Source organism: Cryptomeria japonica, chromosome 11 (assembly GCF_030272615.1).
Source record: "Cryptomeria japonica chromosome 11, Sugi_1.0, whole genome shotgun sequence".
NCBI classification, from domain to species: domain Eukaryota; kingdom Viridiplantae; phylum Streptophyta; class Pinopsida; order Cupressales; family Cupressaceae; genus Cryptomeria; species Cryptomeria japonica.
The window spans coordinates 402974553-402994177 of record NC_081415.1 but is presented as its reverse complement, the minus strand read 5'-3'; positions in this window follow the sequence as shown (position 1 = coordinate 402994177).

Sequence of the window (19625 nt, the reverse complement as noted above, 5' to 3'; positions counted from 1 at the left end):
TGCATTACCAAGCAATGCTGAAAAGTGATCCAACTTAGCCTCAATAATCTCCTTCACTTTCCAAAACATATTCACAAAATATTTTTTTTGCCTCTGCAAGAATAAGAATTCATCTAGAAGAAAATTTACCTTTTTTCTCTGCTCACCATCCTTATCACTCAGGAAATCAAAAGATTTGCCTATAACACTTAACTCATCTTGAATTGTATTGATTTTATCCTTATGCTTTACTACCGCTGTCAAATAAGAGATATAATATTTGTAGAATCTATTGTACTACATATACAATCTCTCAACTCCTCGATGCACACTGATATATCCTTTTTCACATAGACACATTCATTCACTAGATTCTACATATTAATTTCTTTTACCTCTAATACTATAGCCTCAACAAATTGCCCAGATAACCTCTCCTTAAGAACTTCATTTAAGGGTTGATATCCTCAATGCTCATACTGCTCTAGATCAAGTGATTCAATAGTACACCTTCAATTTTATCTGACTCAATTAAAGTCAACCACATCTTGTCAATTTTCTCAATTCCATTGATACTACCAACTAACTCTAGTAAATTAGATTCATCATCTGACTCTCTAACTTCCTTCTCTGCAACTTCTAATTTTTTTTTAGCTACAGGGGACTCTGGATCCTCAATCACAACAATATCTTTGTCTTTCACATCCTTCTTTCTTTTCTTTGACTCAAAAACACTAACAGTAACAAACTGTCTTCTTTTCAGAGGAAGAGCCTCTAGAATCGAAAACAAGGGATATGGGCCAACACTCCAGATGTCTAGAAAGGATTTCTAATATGTATCACAAACTTCCTCTTTATTACCCAAATTGTTCAAATGCCTAAATATTTTCCTTGAAACCGAGACTCCAAATTCCCATATGGCATCTTCTTTTGCTAGAAGGGATCCCCAAAAATACATGACTAAACACACAACCAATGAAACAAACCAAAACTGATAATTTTACTCTTTTGGCATCTTAGCTTTTCCAGATACAATTCTCTCAATAATTTACACAAGTTTAATGATATATTTTCCATTAGAAGCATATGTGTCATATATAGTACAATTGTCAGTGGCACCTTCCCTATTCTTGAAATAGATTTTATAAAAGATGCCATAGGAAACATACCTCACCACAGAGTTGATAATCATGTTAATGATAAATCCCATTGATTACCCTTCATGTCGGTTAGCATTTGCACTTCTCTATTCAAAATTGACTTTTTAGCTGAAACCTCTCCATTGTCGCAAAAACTGGTGATCACAAAGATAACCTGCTTCATGGTTGGATAAGATTTATCCAACACAATTCTATCATCCTACACATGACTTGAGATCACTTAAAAACTTTCGCATTATCAAATCAAGGAAATTTTTTCCGTAGATTCACACCTTTTCTCTCCAATTCCTTAGCCCTTTGCAACTCAACATCACTCAAACCAGCTTCAACATTTCTGATTTTCTCTGGGTTACATTCATCTAGGAGCACTTTGTCCAAAACCTAAAATTTCTCGCTACTATATTTTTTACGATCCTTTTGCTTTCCATGATTGTTCACACAATTCTCTTGCTCTGCTATCTCTCTACTATTGTTTGTAATATTCTTAAGCACAAATGATTGACAATGAATGAATGAATTCAAAAATTTGATACTTAACTTGCCAAAAATATTCATTTAGGGTTTTGCACCCAAGAACTGTCTTATTGATGATCTCAGCAAAAGTTCTCTGATTACCGGATAGCTTCCAAAACACACTCATGCTGGATAAATGATATGATCCAATCAGATAGGGAGAGTGAAATTTTTTTTCTTAGGAATGGAACTCCCTCTGAGCCAAAGCATTATATTTAGTTACTGAAGAAAGAGGTGCCTACATCAGATTCCAATACATCAGGCTTGCTTCCTATATTCTCTTCCTTCTTTCTTTAGACCAATTTTTTCTTCTTCTTTGATTCATCATTCTTCATCACACTCTTCTTAGTATATTTCTCCATATTTTCATTGCTACATTGATTAGCGTAATGTCCAGAATACTTGCCTTTGAAACAAATGATCACCTTCTTTATCAAATGAGATCTATATCTACATCGATTAGTCTTATGACCATAGCTATTGCAAGTATAAAAATATCCAAGAAAGTTGTAATTCATCTTATTTGCTTCAACCGGATTTTAATTCCGACTCGTAGCATGGTTTCTATAAGGGTTTTCCTAATGAATAAACCACTTGCAACTATAACATTGGATGCTTCTATCGTTTATATCCTTATGTCCAAATTTATTACATTGAAAATAATAACCATTAATAGATGGGTAACTTTGCACATTAGGTTGTCAAACTGGTGGTCTTCTTGCATTAGGATTTTGATTCCGAGTCTTTTTTGCATCTTCTGGTTTCTTCTCAACTTCAGCTTTGACTTCTTTGCCTTTATCATTCTGATCTAAACACATATTGGGTTGAAATCCAAGTTCAGTCTTGTCCAAATGAGCTTTCTGCATGCTAATCAAATCTTCTAGGAGCTTGCTACTGTCAAGGGCTTTATTTTCTACCTTCATATTCTTCACTTCTTTCTCTAGCTTCTCACATTCCTCTAACTTCAACTTGATTGTTTCATTCAGGGATTTCTCTATCTTGTCTTTCTCCTCAATCTCCTGTATCATATCTTTAATAGTCTCATTCACCTACTTCAACTGATTGTTAACCTCCTTATGCCTTAGTTTGAATTTCTAGAGTTTCTCTCTCAACTTCTAGACACATTCATTTTCTACCTTCACATTTTCTTTTATTTCCTCATTCTATGATTCAACACTTTCCAAATCTTCAAGAGTTGTCTTCAAGTCTTCATCCAACTGAAATTATTCAGTCATGCAGATAGGTCCCATGATTCAACCAAAGTGGATCTCCCTCAAGTGGTTAAGCTTTCAAAAAAAAGACCAAAGGTCTGATTCCAACTGCTGGTTTGGTTGAAGGGGCTGAAATACTGAGAGGGGGGATGAATTAGTATTCTCACAAAAATTAAAAACTTTTACCAAACTTAAACTTTCTAACCAAATATGCTTAACACACATGAAACAACAAACATGAAAAACATGGACACAAAAGGAACACCAAAATTTATAGATGGAAAACCCAAATGGGAAAAACCATGGAGAGTGTTAACTCTCAAGAGAATATAACTAGTTATATGGTGTTTTACAAAAGGGTGGCTCACTGCCAAATTACAAAAATGGCTCATTGCCGAGCTACTCACTACAACAATACAAAAGATGGCTAACTACCAGAATGCTCACTACAATAGAAAAGGTCTAATTAAAGAGGATTGCATCTCCAAATTTATGAGATCAGATCACAAACCACAACCCTTAAAGTAGATCTGGTGAAAGATCTTTGTATAACTGTCCTATAGTAGGTCCGGTGAATGACTATTGTAATACTGCAACACTAACTGCACTCTAACTCTGCACCAACTACCTTTGTTGTCTGTAACTCACAATTCACACTTTGTTTCTCTACTATCTTTGTTGATATGTCTCTTTCGCATACACACGTCTCTATTTCATCTCTCATACTCACACATCACATGCTTCTACATATATATCGAAGAACATATACACGGGAATAATGTGTCAGCCTAGCTCAACATGTTATCCAATAAAATGTTGACCAAGTCGACCTCCACAAGATAGAAACATGCTTCCTTTTACATAATCCATTCATTGATGCATATACCATGACTATCAAAATGTGAGATGGCCATCAAGACCTATAGATACTGATCCATTATCACAAAAATCAAGCATAATGTCTCCAAATAGATTCCACACATACTAGGAGTACTTCAACATAGAACTTGAGGAGATACAACCAACATGACCAAAATAGATGATACAGGGACATGAGTAAACACAATAAGAAATTTTGGAGATAGGGATCTTCCAGGCATCACTCTATTATAACAACTCCATCTTACTACATTACCCCTAATACAAAAATTCATAACACCTTCTCATTTACACATATCGACTGCATACAACATCCTGATAATAATGAAATATGCATAACTTATCCTAACCAAACTAGATAACTGAATTGTCCTCAATATGTTGCATACATTGTCTGGTCCATACTGGATAATTGGTTTGACATCAATGACAACAATATTCAAACAAGCCTAACAATCTCCCCTTTTGTCATTCATGCCAAAACATATGATATCTACATATAGCTCAACTCCCCCTAACTCATACATCTCCTCATATCCAAAATCCACATTCCTTTCTCCCCCTTTGACATCAAGGATAGAGGATATCTTTGATAAAAAGAAAAAGAAAGAAATCAGAGTATATACACAACTCCAAAACTGAATACGAGACCAGATATAACCTTCAAATGCTCTTCTTCAGAAAGATAAGCTTGTATTTCTCCTTCAGGTATAGAAGAAGAACTTACCAAGAATATATGGCTAATTTAATGCTAACTGATAGGTTTCTACATTCCATCAATAGATCAACAACATGGGAGAAATTTTCTAGAATAGATGGGTTCTTCTCATACTCAACTACATTACCAAGAAATATTGAAAAGTGCTCTAACTGAGCCTCAATAATCTCCTCCACTTTCCAAAACATAGTCACAAAATCTTATTTTTTCCTCTGCTAGAATAAGAGTTTAGCTTGAAGAAAATTTACCCTTTTTCTCTGCTCACCATCCTTATTAGTTAGGAAATAAAAAAAATGCCTAGAATACTTAACTCATCCTCAATTGCATCGATTTTGACCTTGTGCTTTGTTGTAGCTGCCGACCAAGAGATACAATATCTGTAGACTTTGCTGGCACTATGGATACAATCTCTCAACTCCTCAATACACATCGATAAATCCTTTTGTGCACAGACACATTCATTCATTATATTCTAGATATCAATTTATTTTACCTCTGATACTCCAACCTCAACAAATTGCTCAAATAACCTCTCCTTAAGAACTTCATTTAAGGACTCCGAAAGCAAATTGTTGATATCCTCAATGCTCATATTGTTTTGGATCAAGTGATTCAATAGAACACCTTCAATTTTGTCTGACTCAACTAAAGTCGGCCACAGCTTGCCAATTTTCTCAATTCCATTCATACTACCAACTCTAGTAGAGTAGATTCATCATCTAACTGTCTATCTTCCTACTCTGAAACTGCCTAATTGTTTTCAGCTATAGGGGACTCTGAATCCTCAATCACAACAATATCTCTCTCTTTCAAATCCTTCTTACTTTTCTTTGACACAAAAACACTAACAGTAACAGACTGTCTTCTTTTATTCTTTTTGGAGGAAGAGCCTCCAAAACTAGAAACAAGGGATACTAGGCCAACACTCCACATGTACAAAAAGAATTTCAAATATGTATCACAAAATTCCTCTTTATTATCCAAACTATTCAAATACCTAAATATCTACCTTGCAAGTAGGACTCCAGATTCCCAAATTACATCTTTTTACTGGAGGGGATCCCAAACAATACATGAATAAACATACAAGCAATGAACCAAACTGAAACTGATTGCCCTTTTGACATCTTAACATTTTCTAAAAACAATTCTCTCAACAATTCACACAAGTTGAATTCTTTGTTTTTCATTACAAGCATATGTTCCATATATAGTGTAATTGCTAAAGTGGCATCTTCCCTATACCTAAAAAAGATTTTATAAGAGATTCCATAGGCAGCATACCTCACCAATGGGTTGATAATTGTGTTAATGATCAATTCTTGTTGATCAACCTTCACACTGGTTAGGGCTTTCACGTCTCTATTCAAAATTGAATTTTTATTTGGAACCTCTCCATTGTCACATAAACTAGTGATCACAAAGATAACCTCCGTTGTGATTGGATGGGGTTTACTCAACATGATGCTATCATCCCACACATGACTCAGAATCACTCTAACAACTTCCGCATTATCAAACCAAGGAAATTTTGTCCATAGATTCACACCTTTTCTCTCCAATTCCTTAGCCCTTTTCAACTCTACATCACTCAAACCAGCTTCAACATTTCTGATTTTCTCTGGGTTAAATTCATCTAGGAACACTTTGTCCAAAACCTTAAAATTCTCATTGCTATATTCTTCGGCGATCCTTTTGCTTTCCATGATTGCTCACACTGTTCACTTCCTCAGTTATCTCTCTACTAATATTCACAATATTATTAAGCATAAATTATTGATAATGAATGAATGAATTCAAAAAGCTGATACTTAACTTGCCAAAAAATTTCATTTAGGGTTTTGCCACCAAGAACTGTCTTATCGATGATGACAACAAAAGTTCTTTGATTACCGAATAGCTTCAAAAACATAGTCATGCCAGATCAATGACATGTTCCATTCAGATTGGGGAGAGTGAAATATTTTTCCTTAGGAATGGAACTCCTCTTGAGCCAAATCATTATATTTAGTTACTGGAGTAAGAGGTGCTTGCACTAGATTTTTGTACGTCAGGCTCGCTTTCTATCTTCTCTTCCTTCTTTCTCTAGACCAATTTTTCCTTCTTCTTTGAATCATCATTCTTCATCACACTCTTCTTGATAGATTTCTCCATATTTCCCTTGCTACATTGATTAGCTTAATGTCAAAACTCCTTGCATTTGAAACAATTAATCACCTTCTTTATTGAATGAGATCTATATTTGTATACATTAGCCTTATGACCATAGCTATTGCAAGTATAACAATATCTGTGAAAGTTGTAATTCATCTTATTTGCTTCAACTAGATTATGATTCTAACTCATAGCATGGTTTCTACAATAATTTTCCCTATGACCAAACCTCTTGCAACTATAACATTGAATGCTTCTACAGTTTGCAACCTTATGTCCAAAATTATTGCATTGAAAAACAATAACCATTAAAAGATGGGTACCTTTGTGCTTTAGGTTGTCGAACTAGTGGTATTCTTGCATTAGGATTTTGATTTCAGGTCTTTCCTACGTCTTATAATTTATTCTCAACTTTATCTTTGACTTCTTTTCCTTTATCATTCTAATCTAAACACATACCAGGTTGAAACTCAAGTCTGATCTTGTCCAAATGAGCCTTTTGTATGTTGATCAAATCTTTCAAGAGCTTGGTACTATCAAGGAATTTATTTTTTGCCTTCAGATTCTTTACTTCTTGCTCTATTTTTCACATTCTTCAGACTTCATCTTGAATGTTTGATTTAGGGATTTCTCTATCTTGTCTTTCTTTTCAATCTTTTATGTCATGCCCAAAAATTAGGGCAAAAACGGAACGATTTTTTTTATTTTTAAATACTAATTAATTAACAAGTTCACTCACACGACAAGCGTTATTGAAATTTCCATAATTATATTCGAGCTAATTCTGAAACGAACCAAGCATCGATAATTTGTTTAATTCTAATTGCGGAAAACTAACTGGTTTAATTTTATCTCCACGAGATACCTAGTCATTACGTTTATTAAATCAATCACGCTAAAGAAATAGGAGTGGAAAATTAATTCAATCTCCAATATGACTATATAGTCTAAACAACCATATTTAAATTTCTATTAATTACTTACTCCAAATTATAACCAGAATTATATATATATATATATATATATATATATATATATATATATATATATATATATATATATATATATATATATATATATATATATATATATATATATATTTTTAATTAAATACTCACTCCAAAATAATAATCAATATTTTTCCAACCCTAATTAGGGTTCTATTTTTTTATATGTATATTAACAACTCTAAACTATCATGTAAATTTTATTTCATTTACCCTAGCCCTACCCGAGCTAGGGTTTAATCTCTTTATTTTTTTATTACCACTAAAATTCCACAGGGCCGAACAACGGCGGTAGCCATTTTTTTGTGCAGGGTTTGAAGAAGGCGAAGGGCCGAGGGCGCCACTGTGTGAACGCACAGTGGCGGCGCGGCACCACTGTGTGTCCACACAGTGGGCGCCGCTTGCGGCTCGCACCACTGTGTGTCCACACAGTGGGCGCCGAAGCGGCTCGCACTGTGTGTTCACACAGTGGGCGCCGCGCGGCCCACACTATATGTACACACAGTGGGGTCCGCGTGGAACCCAAAATTCCCCCCTTTTTTTTTATTTAATTTTTTTTTAAAAATATATTATATATAAATATATATATATATATATTTTTAATAAGATTTACATACAAAATTTTAAACAAAATAACAAAGGGAAAGCATTATGTAAATCAAAATTCCATGTGCACAAATAAATGTATATATATATATATATATATATATATATATATATATATAATTGGTATATAAACTTAGGCTCTTTTATTTATTTATTTTAATTGGTGATAAAAGAAATTGAAGTAGATCTTTTGCTAAACTTTTATTCTAACACTTTTTTTTTCTTTTCTTAAAATGCATCATACTATTCTAAATAAAATACATTCATTGATTTTTCCACTAATAAAACAATTACTTAAAACACGCTTATTCTTTTTAAATACTTAGGATCTTTCAGCAAAATAGCTCATACTTTTCAACAAGTAGAATATAGATACAATTTATTTGAAAACTAATTTTTCCATAATACAAAAGAAGCTTTTGCATGCAACTCAAGGAGGTTTTTCTTTTTTCTGAAACAAAAACAGAAGTAGAGATAAAACAAGGATTTTTTTTTACAACTCTAAGATATTCTGCAAATTTTATAGGATGTTTCTTTGCTTAGCTACAACAATAAACCTCAAGTCTATTTTCAAGAATTACAACTTGCCTCTCATTTCTATGAATGAGGGCATACTTCTGAATCAAATTAAAACAAATATTTGCAAATGGATTTAAGTATCTTCAACAATAATCTTCTGTATCTTTTCATGGTTCCTATTCTCTTCTCCTGACTTTCCTGCATAATAGAAACACAAATATGAGCACGGAGTGCTCACCTCCTAGCCTAGGCTAACTGGTAGCCACCCCCGAGCTCGGAGAACCAATTCCTAGACGGGTAACAAACAGGCAAACACATAGAAGGCAAACTCATACAGATTTTCAGACACACTCCCAACTTGGCTTCACAGCACCACACTTTGGTGATGATCTTTTCAAAGGGTGGTAGTGGACCAATACCCTGAGGAGAACTGCAAGTATGAAATAAACAAGAAGCCACCTCATGGCACAATAATTATATCAAGAATCTCAACCCCTTATTCCTTATGCCCCCCAAAGGCATTCTAGCCTTATATCCCTCCTTATGACCCCCATTGCACAAACAGGCCATGCAGCAAGGGTCACACAAAGATCCCTTGTGATCGCTCTCAAACGAGAGTCTCTCACTCGAGGGTTGTCACTGCTACCACCCACAAGATCCTCTTCTCTCCCAAGAGTAAGAGGTCTTGAGAAAACTCCCAAAACACATCAAGCAAAATGCAAAACTTCAATGAATATCTAAAACAAGCCATTCAAGAAAACTCAGATTTCTTCACCAATTTAGACACTCAAACACATGCAAGAAAATAACCATTTAATCGAATAATTAGACCAACCTTAATCTGCCCAATGGTAGTTTTGAAATTTGAGGAAGAGCTGCCCCATCCACGATTCTTCTTCTTCTATCCTTAATTAAAATTTTTATTCCATTCTATTCTTTTTCTTTTCAAAATTTCTCTTGTCTCCAAAAATGGAGAGTGGGTGATTACCCTCAAAATCTCAAAATCTTCCTTAAGAAGCTCATTCTCTGAGTTCTCACAAGTTTCTAAAAAAAACCAAAAAGGAAAGAAAGCAAAATGCAAAAAGACTCTCATTACAAAAGGGAAAAATCTTAATTAGATTTAAACTTCTAATTTTCAATTTTCGCACAACTCAAAAAAGCCAATTTTTAAAGCGTTAAAAAGATCATTAAAAAGTAGAAACTTGACTAAAATTACCCCTAACCCCTAGGTATACCTTATGGGCTTTAGGAAACCCTATTAAACTACCCCTAGGTGTTCATTTAACCCATTTTAAACCCCTCTGAAGTTTATTTTCGGGTCAATCATATGTTGACCACCCCAAATATTATATTCCCAAAGCATTTATGACAACACATTATTTTATTCAAGACGAAATATAATTAAACACTTTCCCACCAAGAGACACAAATAAAACATTTAAATTTAAAATCCACACATGTGTCAAGTGACACAAATAAAACACTTTTACAAATTAAAATATGAAATTGTCTCTTGTGGTTTTTACACATTAAATTTAAATAACACTTAACACTCATGCAACATATACTGTTACGAATAAAATACAACACAAACGGGGTGTTGTCTCTCCAAATAGACAACCCCTGGCTTACGAACATACATAAGTCTAGGTTTGGTTCTCCGTAATTTTCCATGGTCACATGGTAAATTTCCTGTGCATCTCAATTTACACATTAGTACTTCCAAATTATCCATATATAATAAAATTCAAAGGAATAACAATACACATCATCACTTGCATACAATTTTCATCTGCACAGATTAAATACATCTTTTATCAAGCAAATTCTCATAAGCAATTTCATCCCAATTCACATAAACTTAACCATACATCATAGTTCAATATTCAAAGTAAAGTCCTGCAAATTCAATAATGACATATATCATTGCAATATCATCCTATCTAACAATCATGTAGTGTTCTATCTCATAAAGCATATAAGTAAATCATCAAATCATAGCAGTGTTATCCAAATCCTAAAATCATATAAGTTCTAAGTCCCAAAATGCATCAAAATAAAGTATCCATAATAGTCTAAAAATAAAATCCACTGAATGTCAGACTGAGTCGAGGTGAGGCCTCACATCCTCCCCCTCTAGGCATGAACTTCCTCCTGGAGTTCATCAAAGAGGTGGGGGTACTCTGATCTCATACGTGTTGCGTCCTCTCATGAAGCCGTAACCTCATCATAACAATCCCACTGGACCCTAACCTGGTCCAGCTCTCGACCTTGAAGGGCCAATCTCTGGCGTGCCAAAATGCGAATGGGCTCCAAAGCTAGCTACCCGTCCGTCTCCACCTGCAAGGCATCCCAATCTAAAATGTGAGACTCATCATAGATATATTTTCTCAAAACTGAAACATGAAACACATCGTGGATGCGTGACAGGCTAGGTGGCAATGCTAAACTGTAGGCAACTGGGCCTATCCTCTCTAGAATCTCAAAAGGTCCTACAAAGCGAGGTGCGAGCTTAGAACCCTTTCCATAATGGATTGGACTCTTATGCGGTCGCACTCTCAAGAAAACTTTGTCTCCAACCAAGTAGCTACGATCTATCCTCTTTGCATCAGCATATTTCTTCTGTCTATCCTGAGCCTCTCTGAGACGCTGCCTAATCAAATCCACCTGCTGTTCCATATCCCAAACTAACTCAGGACCAATAGCAACTCTATCCTCTATGCGATCCCAACTCAAGGGCATCCTGCAAGGCCTGCCATATAGTGCTTGATAGGGTGGCATCCCCAAAGAAGTGTGATGCCCATTTTTATAGGCAAACTCCACTAAGGGAAGATACTCCTCCCACCGAGTCTGATGATCCATGACGTACATGCAAAGCATATCCTCTAACACCTGATTGACCCTCTCTGTCTGACCATCTGTCTCCGGGTGATAGGCTGTACTGAAATTTAGCTTAGTGCCCATAGCTGCCTGTAATGACTTCCAAAAGGAAGAAGTGAAAAGAGAATCCCTGTCAGATATAATCTTGCGGGGCACACCATGAAGTCTAACAATGTCTCGCAAGAATACCTGTGCTACTGCTGGAGCTGTGAATGTGGTACAAACTGGTGAAAAGTGAGCTACTTTGGTCAACTTGTCAACTGTCACCAAGATAGCATCATGGCGATGAGAAGAAATAGGGAGACCAATGATGAAATCCATGGATATAGTGTCCCACTTCCACTTTGGTATAGCATGAGACTGAAGCAACCCACTTGGATGGCGGTGCTCCGCCTTTACCCTCTGACACTCGAGACATCGAGCTACTATCTCAGCAATGAGCTGCCACATTCCTGCCCAATGATACAACTGTCTCAAGTCAGCATGCAACTTTTTAACTCCAGGATGCGCTGCATAAGGAGCTCTATGAGCTTTCGTGACAATGAACTCTTGCAACTCTCCGGAGGAAGGTACATAAATGTACCCTCTGTGGTGTAACAGTCCATCGGACTCCAAAGAATAATCCACATATTTCCTTTCTAGAGTAACCTGAGAACGTAATACCTGACAAACCTCTGCATACCATCCATCCTCTGACAAGTGCTGAAGTATACGGTCTCTCAAGTCTGTGCCCATGGTTATGGTGTAAACCTCATGACGTCTCCTACTCAAGGCACCTGCAACTACGTTTTCCTTACCTTTGATGTAGTGAACATCAAAATCATATTCGCACAAGAACTCCATCCATCTCCTCTGACGAGCATTAAGGTTCGGCTGAGTGAAGATGTACTGAAGACTCTGATGATCTAAATGCAACTCGAAGTGATGTCCTAAAAGGAAGTGTCTCCACCTCACAAGTGCATGCACTACTGCTGCGAGCTCAAGGTCGTGAGTGGGATAATTAAGTTCATGAGTCTTAAGTTTCCTAGACTCGAAAGCTATGGCCCTACCATCCTGCATAAGAACTGCCCCTAAACCCTCTAGAGAAGCATCTATACAAACCATGAAATCCACTGTAGGATCTGGTACAACAAGGATAGGAGCGCTAGTAAGTGCCTTCTTGAGTTCCTGAAAGGCCTTCTCGCACTTCTCTGTCCACTCAAATCTCTTCCCTTTATGCTGAAGAGAAGTAATAGGGTGTGCGACTCTGGAGAAACCCTCGACAAAACGTCGGTAATACCCTGCTAAACCCATGAAACTCCTGACCTCTGTCACACTGGTAGGCACTGGCCAATCCATAATAGCCCTAATCTTTGATGGGTCAATTGAGATCCCATCACCAGAAATAACGTGCCCAAGGTACTTGACCTCAGACCGAAAGAAAGCACACTTCGATAGGCTGCCAAACAACTAGTTATCCCGCAAACACTGCAATACTTGTTTCAGGTGCTCCTCATGCTCCTTCTCATTCTGAGAATATATCAGTATATCATCAAGGAACACAATAACAAAATGGTCTAGAAAGGTATGGAACACCCCATTCATGAGGCTCATAAAAACTGCTGGGGCATTTGTAAGTCCGAAGGGGACTACGGTAAACTCATAGTGACCATATCTAGTGCGAAATGCGGTCTTCTGGATATCACTTTCCACTATTCTCAACTGATGGTATCCTGACTTCAGATCTATTTTGGAAAAGACTTTGGCACCCTGAAGCTGGTCGAATAAATCATCAATTCTGGGCAATGGATATCAGTTCTTGATGGTTACTTTATTTAGCTGACGATAATCCATACACAATCGGAGAGACCCATCCTTCTTCTTCACAAAGATGACTGGTGCACCTCAAGGGGATACGCTAGGATGGATATGACCTTTCTCAAGAAGTTCCTCAAGCTGAATTTTAAGTTCATTTAGCTCATTTGTGGTCATCCAATAAGGTGCTCTGGAAACTGGCTCGGCTCCTGGTACTAGGTCTATATGAAAGTCAATCTCTCTACGGGGAGGCATTCCTGGTAACTCTAAAGGAAAAACATCTGAATATCCCTTAAGGATAGGATGGTCATCGAGTGATGTTTCTTTTTCTTCCTCTTCTCCTCTGTCACTGATAGTGATAGCAAAAAGCTGACATCCCTTCTGCATGCTCCGCTTAAGCTGCATTGCGGAGATCATACGAAGAGACACGGGCCTCTGAATCCCGGTAATAACTATGGGCGAACCATGATCATCCTCACACTCGATCTTTTTTAGGCGGCGATCCATCTTGGCCCTGTGAGCATAAAGCCAATCCATGCCAAGTACGATTCCGTAAGATCCAAGTGGAGTCACTCTAAGGTCTACTAAAGTGGTGGTCTTGCCAATCTGCAGCTGACATGCCCTAACCTCTGATTCCACTGACACTCTAGCTCCTGAAGCTAATTCCACTTCCCAACTGACACCCTGCCTAGTTGCCAATAGCCCGCAATGCTCCACAACCAATAGAGATATAAAGGAGTCAGTAGCTCCTGAATCAAACAAAATAGATACATTGTTACCTTTGATTATACCTGAAGATTCGATAACTGTGGCCTGATGCTCAGCCTGGCGGTTGTCAACCGCTGCGAATACTCTATGGAACCTGCCCATATCACCAACTGTTGGCTCTGAAGCGGCCATCCGCTGACTCCCTGCTACCTATCCCTGAGGGCAATCCCTCGCCATATGCCCCATGGTTCCACATGTAAAGCAAGCACCCCGTGTCTGGAACTGGGCACCCTGAGGCCTAGAGAATGCCTGACCTCCTATCCTACTGGATCCGCTGTACCCACCCCTAGAGGACTACTGAGTCCCCGTTGGCTGTGTGTACTGCCCCTGTGCTCTCTGATCATGTTTCTATCCCTGAGTCTGCCACTGCTTGGGCTTGGAGCCCTGTTGATACTGTGGAGGCTTCTACCTCTGGTTCTGTGGTGTTTGTTGTGGAGGAGGGGGTTTGGAGAACCCCTGAGAATTTCGGTTGTTCCTTTTCCAATGTGGTTTCTGGAATCCATAAGTCTGAGGTGTGGGATTTCGGTTTTGAAACCGATCCCTATTGTCCTGTGGTCTGACTTGAATTTCCTCGGCAATCAGTGCCTTCTCTACAGTAACCCGAAGGCTCTCTGGGGCGGACATCCTAACAGGCCCGGCTATACCGGCATTTAATCCCTTGATGAAGCAGTTTACAAGAAGTTTCTCATCCTTTAGATAATCTACATAAGGCAACAACTCAAAGAATTTACTCTCATACTGGGTTATTGACAAGCCTTTTTGTTGGAGATCGTGAAATTCGTCTATATGACACTGCCTAGAGTGTTCTGATAGGTACCTCTCACGGAACCTCTCTGTGAATATCTCCCAAGTGAGTGTATCAGGAACTAATCTGCATTTGTACTCTTCCTGTCTCCACCAAGTGGAGGTTGTCCCTCTCAAAAGATGAACTGCAACATGTGCTTTCAAGTTGCTCTCATAAGAACGCAGCGCAAAGCACCTCTCAAGACTCAGAAGCCATGCCTCGGCCTCTACTCCATCTGTAGAACCTCCGAAGGATGGTGGTTGGAGGCGCATGACCTCCCTGATGAGATCCCCTAGATCTCGATGAGCTCTCTCAAAATAAACTGGTTCCATCGCTGGAGGTGGTCCTGGCATATGCACAGACTCTGGCTCCTTACCACCCTGACTCTCTACAGGAATCGGAGCTGGGCTCCTGCTTCATTCTCTATCAATAGATCTATGACTCCCAGAGTCATGACTCCTAACCTGAGGGTTCTCTGCTGGGATCCTTTCCTGAACTATGCCAATAAGATTCTGAATGGCTGCTAAGAGGTCTTGGTTAGGTTCATTTGGCTGTTCGGGAGGTGCTCCTGGATTCTCCTCTGGAACCAATGCCTCCCTCTCTACCTCTTTGCATGCTAAGCGCACACGTCTAGGACCCCGTCTGCGCTTGCGAGCTTGTCGCATCGTCGGAGGCATCCTAAGAGGAAAATAAGGCAAAACAATTAATTAATTTCTTTTAGAATAATATTAATTCAATTAAATTTCAAAGATCAATTTAACATAATAATTTTAAATATTCTAAGGCGAAACGTAAGTGAGTAAGGTTCCTAGTGTGGAAACCTTGCTCTGATACCAAAATGTCATGCCCAAAAATTAGGGCAAAAATGGAACGATTTTTTTTTTTTAAAATACTAATTAATTAACAAGTTCGCTCACACGACAAGCGTTATTGAAATTTCCATAATTATATTCGAGCTAATTCTGAAACAAACCAAGCATCGATAATTTGTTTAATTCTAATTGCAGAAAACTAACTGGTTTAATTTTATCTCCACGAGATACCTACTCATTACGTTTATTAAATCAATCACGCTAAAGAAATAGGAGTGGAAAATTAATTCAATCTCCAATATGACTATATAGTCTAAACAACCATATTTAAATTTCTATTAATTACTTACTCCAAATTATAACCAGAATTATATATATATATATATATAAAATTAAATACTCACTCCAAAATAATAATCAATATTTTTCCAACCCTAATTAGGGTTCTATTTTTTTATATGTATATTAACAACTCTAAACTATCATATAAATTTTATTTCATTTACCCTAGCCCTACCCGGGCTAGGGTTTAATCTCTTTATTTTTTTATTACCACTAAAATTCCACAGGGCCGAACAACGGTGGCGGCCATTTTTTTGTGCAGGGTTTGAAGAAGGCGAAGGGCCGAGGGCGCCATTGTGTGAACGCACAGTGGCGGCGCGGCACCACTGTGTCTCCACACAGTGGGCGCTGCTTGCGGCTCGCACGACTGTGTGTCCACACAGTGGCGGCCGCGGCCGACCACTGTGTGTCCACACAGTGGGAGCCGAAGCGGCTCGCACTGTGTGTTCACACAGTGGGCGCCGCGCGGCCCACACTGTGTGTACACACAGTGGGGTCCGCGTGGAACCCAAAATTCTCCCTTTTTTTTTTATTTAGTTTTTTTTTTTAAATATATTATATATATATATATATTTATATTTATATAAATTTATATATATTAAATTTTTAAGGGTGAATATATATAAAAATATATATATATTTTTTAATAAGATTTACATACAAAATTTTAAACAAAATAATAAAGGGAAAGCATTATGTAAATCAAAATTCCATGTGCACAAATAAATGTATATATATATATATATATATATATATATATATATATATATATATATATATATATATATATATATATATATATATATATATATAATTGGTATATAAACTTAGGCTCTTTTATTTATTTATTTTAATTGCTGATAAAAGAAATTGAAGTAGATCTTTTGCTAAACTTTTATTCTAACACTTTTTTTTTTTTTTCTTAAAATACATCATACTATTCTGAATAAAATACATTCATTGATTTTTCCACTAATAAAACAATTACTTAAAACACCCTTATTCTTTTTAAATACTTAGGATCTTTCAGCAAAATAGCTCATACTTATCAACAAGTAGAATATAGATACAATTTATTTGAAAACTAATTTTTCCATAATACAAAAGAAGCTTTTGCATGCAACTCAAGGAGGCTTTTCTTTTTTCTGAAACAAAAACAGAAGTAGAGATAAAACAAGCTTTTTTTTTTTACAACTCTAAAATATTCTGCAAATTTTACAGGATGTTTATTTGCTTAGCTACAACAATAAACCTCAAGTCTATTTTCAAGAATTACAACTTGCCTCTCATTTCTATGAATGAGGGCATACTTCTGAATCAAATTAAAACAAATATTTGCAAATGGATTTAAGTATCTTCAACAATAATCGTCTGTATCTTTTCATGGTTCCTATTCTCTTCTCCTGACTTTCCTACATAATAGAAACACAAATATGACCACGGAGTGCTCACCTCCCAGCCTAGGCTAACTGGTAGCCACCCCCGAGCTCGGAGAACCAATTCCTAGACGAGTAACAAACAAGCAAACACATAGAAGGCAAATTCATACAGATTTTTAGACACACTCCCAACTTGGCTTCACAGCACCACACTTTGGTGATGATCTTTTCAAAGGGTGGTAGTGGACCAATACCCTGAGGAGAACTGCAAGTATGAAATAAACAAGAAGCCACCTCATGGCACAATAATTATATCAAGAATCTCAACCCCTTATTCCTTATGCCCCCCAAAGGCATTCTAGCCTTATATCCCTCCTTATGACCCCCATTGCACAAACAGGCCATGCAGCAAGGGTCACACAAAGATCCCTTGTGATCGCTCTCAAACAAGAGTCTCTCACTCAAGGGTTGTCACTGCTACCACCCACAAGATCCTCTTCTCTCCCAAGAGTAAGAGGTCTTGAGAAAACTCCCAAAACACATCAAGCAAAATGCAAAACTTCAATGAATATCTAAAACAAGCCATTCAAGAAAACTCAGATTTCTTCACCAATTCAGACACTCAAACACATGCAAGAAAATAACCATTTAATCGAATAATTAGACCAACCTTAATCTGCCCAATGGTAGTTTTGAAATTTGAGGAAGAGCTGCCCAATCCACGATTCTTCTTCTTCTACCCTTAATTAAAATTTTTATTCCATTCTATTCTTTTTCTTTTCAAAATTTCTCTTGTCTCCAAAAATGGAGAGTGGGTGATTACCCTCAAAATCTCAAAATCTTCCTTAAGATGCTCATTCTCTGAGTTCTCACAAGTTTCTAAAAAAAACCAAAAAAGAAAGAAAGCAAAATGCAAAAAGACTCTCATTACAAAAGGGAAAAATCTTAATTAGATTTAAACTTCTAATTTTCAATTTTCGCACAACTCAAAAAAGCCAATTTTTAAAGCGTTAAAAAGATCATTAAAAAGTAGAAACTTGACTAAAATTACCCCTAACCCCTAGGTATACCTTATGGGCTTTAGGAAACCCTATTAAACTACCCCTAGGTGTTCATTCAACCCATTTTAAACCCCTCTGAAGTTTATTTTCGGGTCAATCATATGTTGACCACCCCAAATATTATATTCCCAAAGCATTTATGACAACACATTATTTTATTCAAGATGAACTATAATTAAACACTTTCCCACCAAGAGACACAAATAAAACATTTAAATTTAAAATCCACACATGTGTCAAGTGACACAAATAAAACACTTTTACAAATTAAAATATGAAATTGTCTCTTGTGGTTTTTACACATTAAATTTAAATAACACTTAACACTCATGCAACATATACTGTTACGAATAAAATACAACACAAATGGGGTGTTGTCTCTCCAAATAGACAACCCCTGGCTTATGAACATACATAAGTCTAGGTTTGGTTCTTCGTAATTTTCCATGGTCACATGGTAAATTTCCTGCGCATCTCAATTTACACATTAGTACTTCCAAATTATCTATATATAATAAAATTCAAAGGAATAACAATACACATCATCACTTGCATACAATTTTCATCTGCACAGATTAAATACATCTTTTATCAAGCAAATTCTCATAAGCAATTTCATCCCAATTCACATAAACTTAACCATACATCATAGTTCAATATTCAGAGTAAAGTCCTACAAATTTAATAACGACATCTATCATTGCAATATCATCCTATCTAACAATCATGTAGTGTTCTATCTCATAAAGCATATAAGTAAATCATCAAATCATAGCAGTGTTATCCAAATCCTGAAATCATATAAGTTCTAATTCCCAAAATGCATCAAAATAAAGTATCCATAATAGTCTAAAAATAAAATCCACTGAATGTCAGACTGAGTCGAGGTGAGGCCTCACATTTTACATCAGATCTTTAATATTCTCATTCACCTTCTTCAACTAATTGTTAACCTCCTTATGTCTTAGTTTAAATTTCTTGATTTGCTCTCTCATTTTCTATACACATTCATTTACTACCTTCACATTTTCTTTCAGTTCCTGATTCTTTAATTAAACA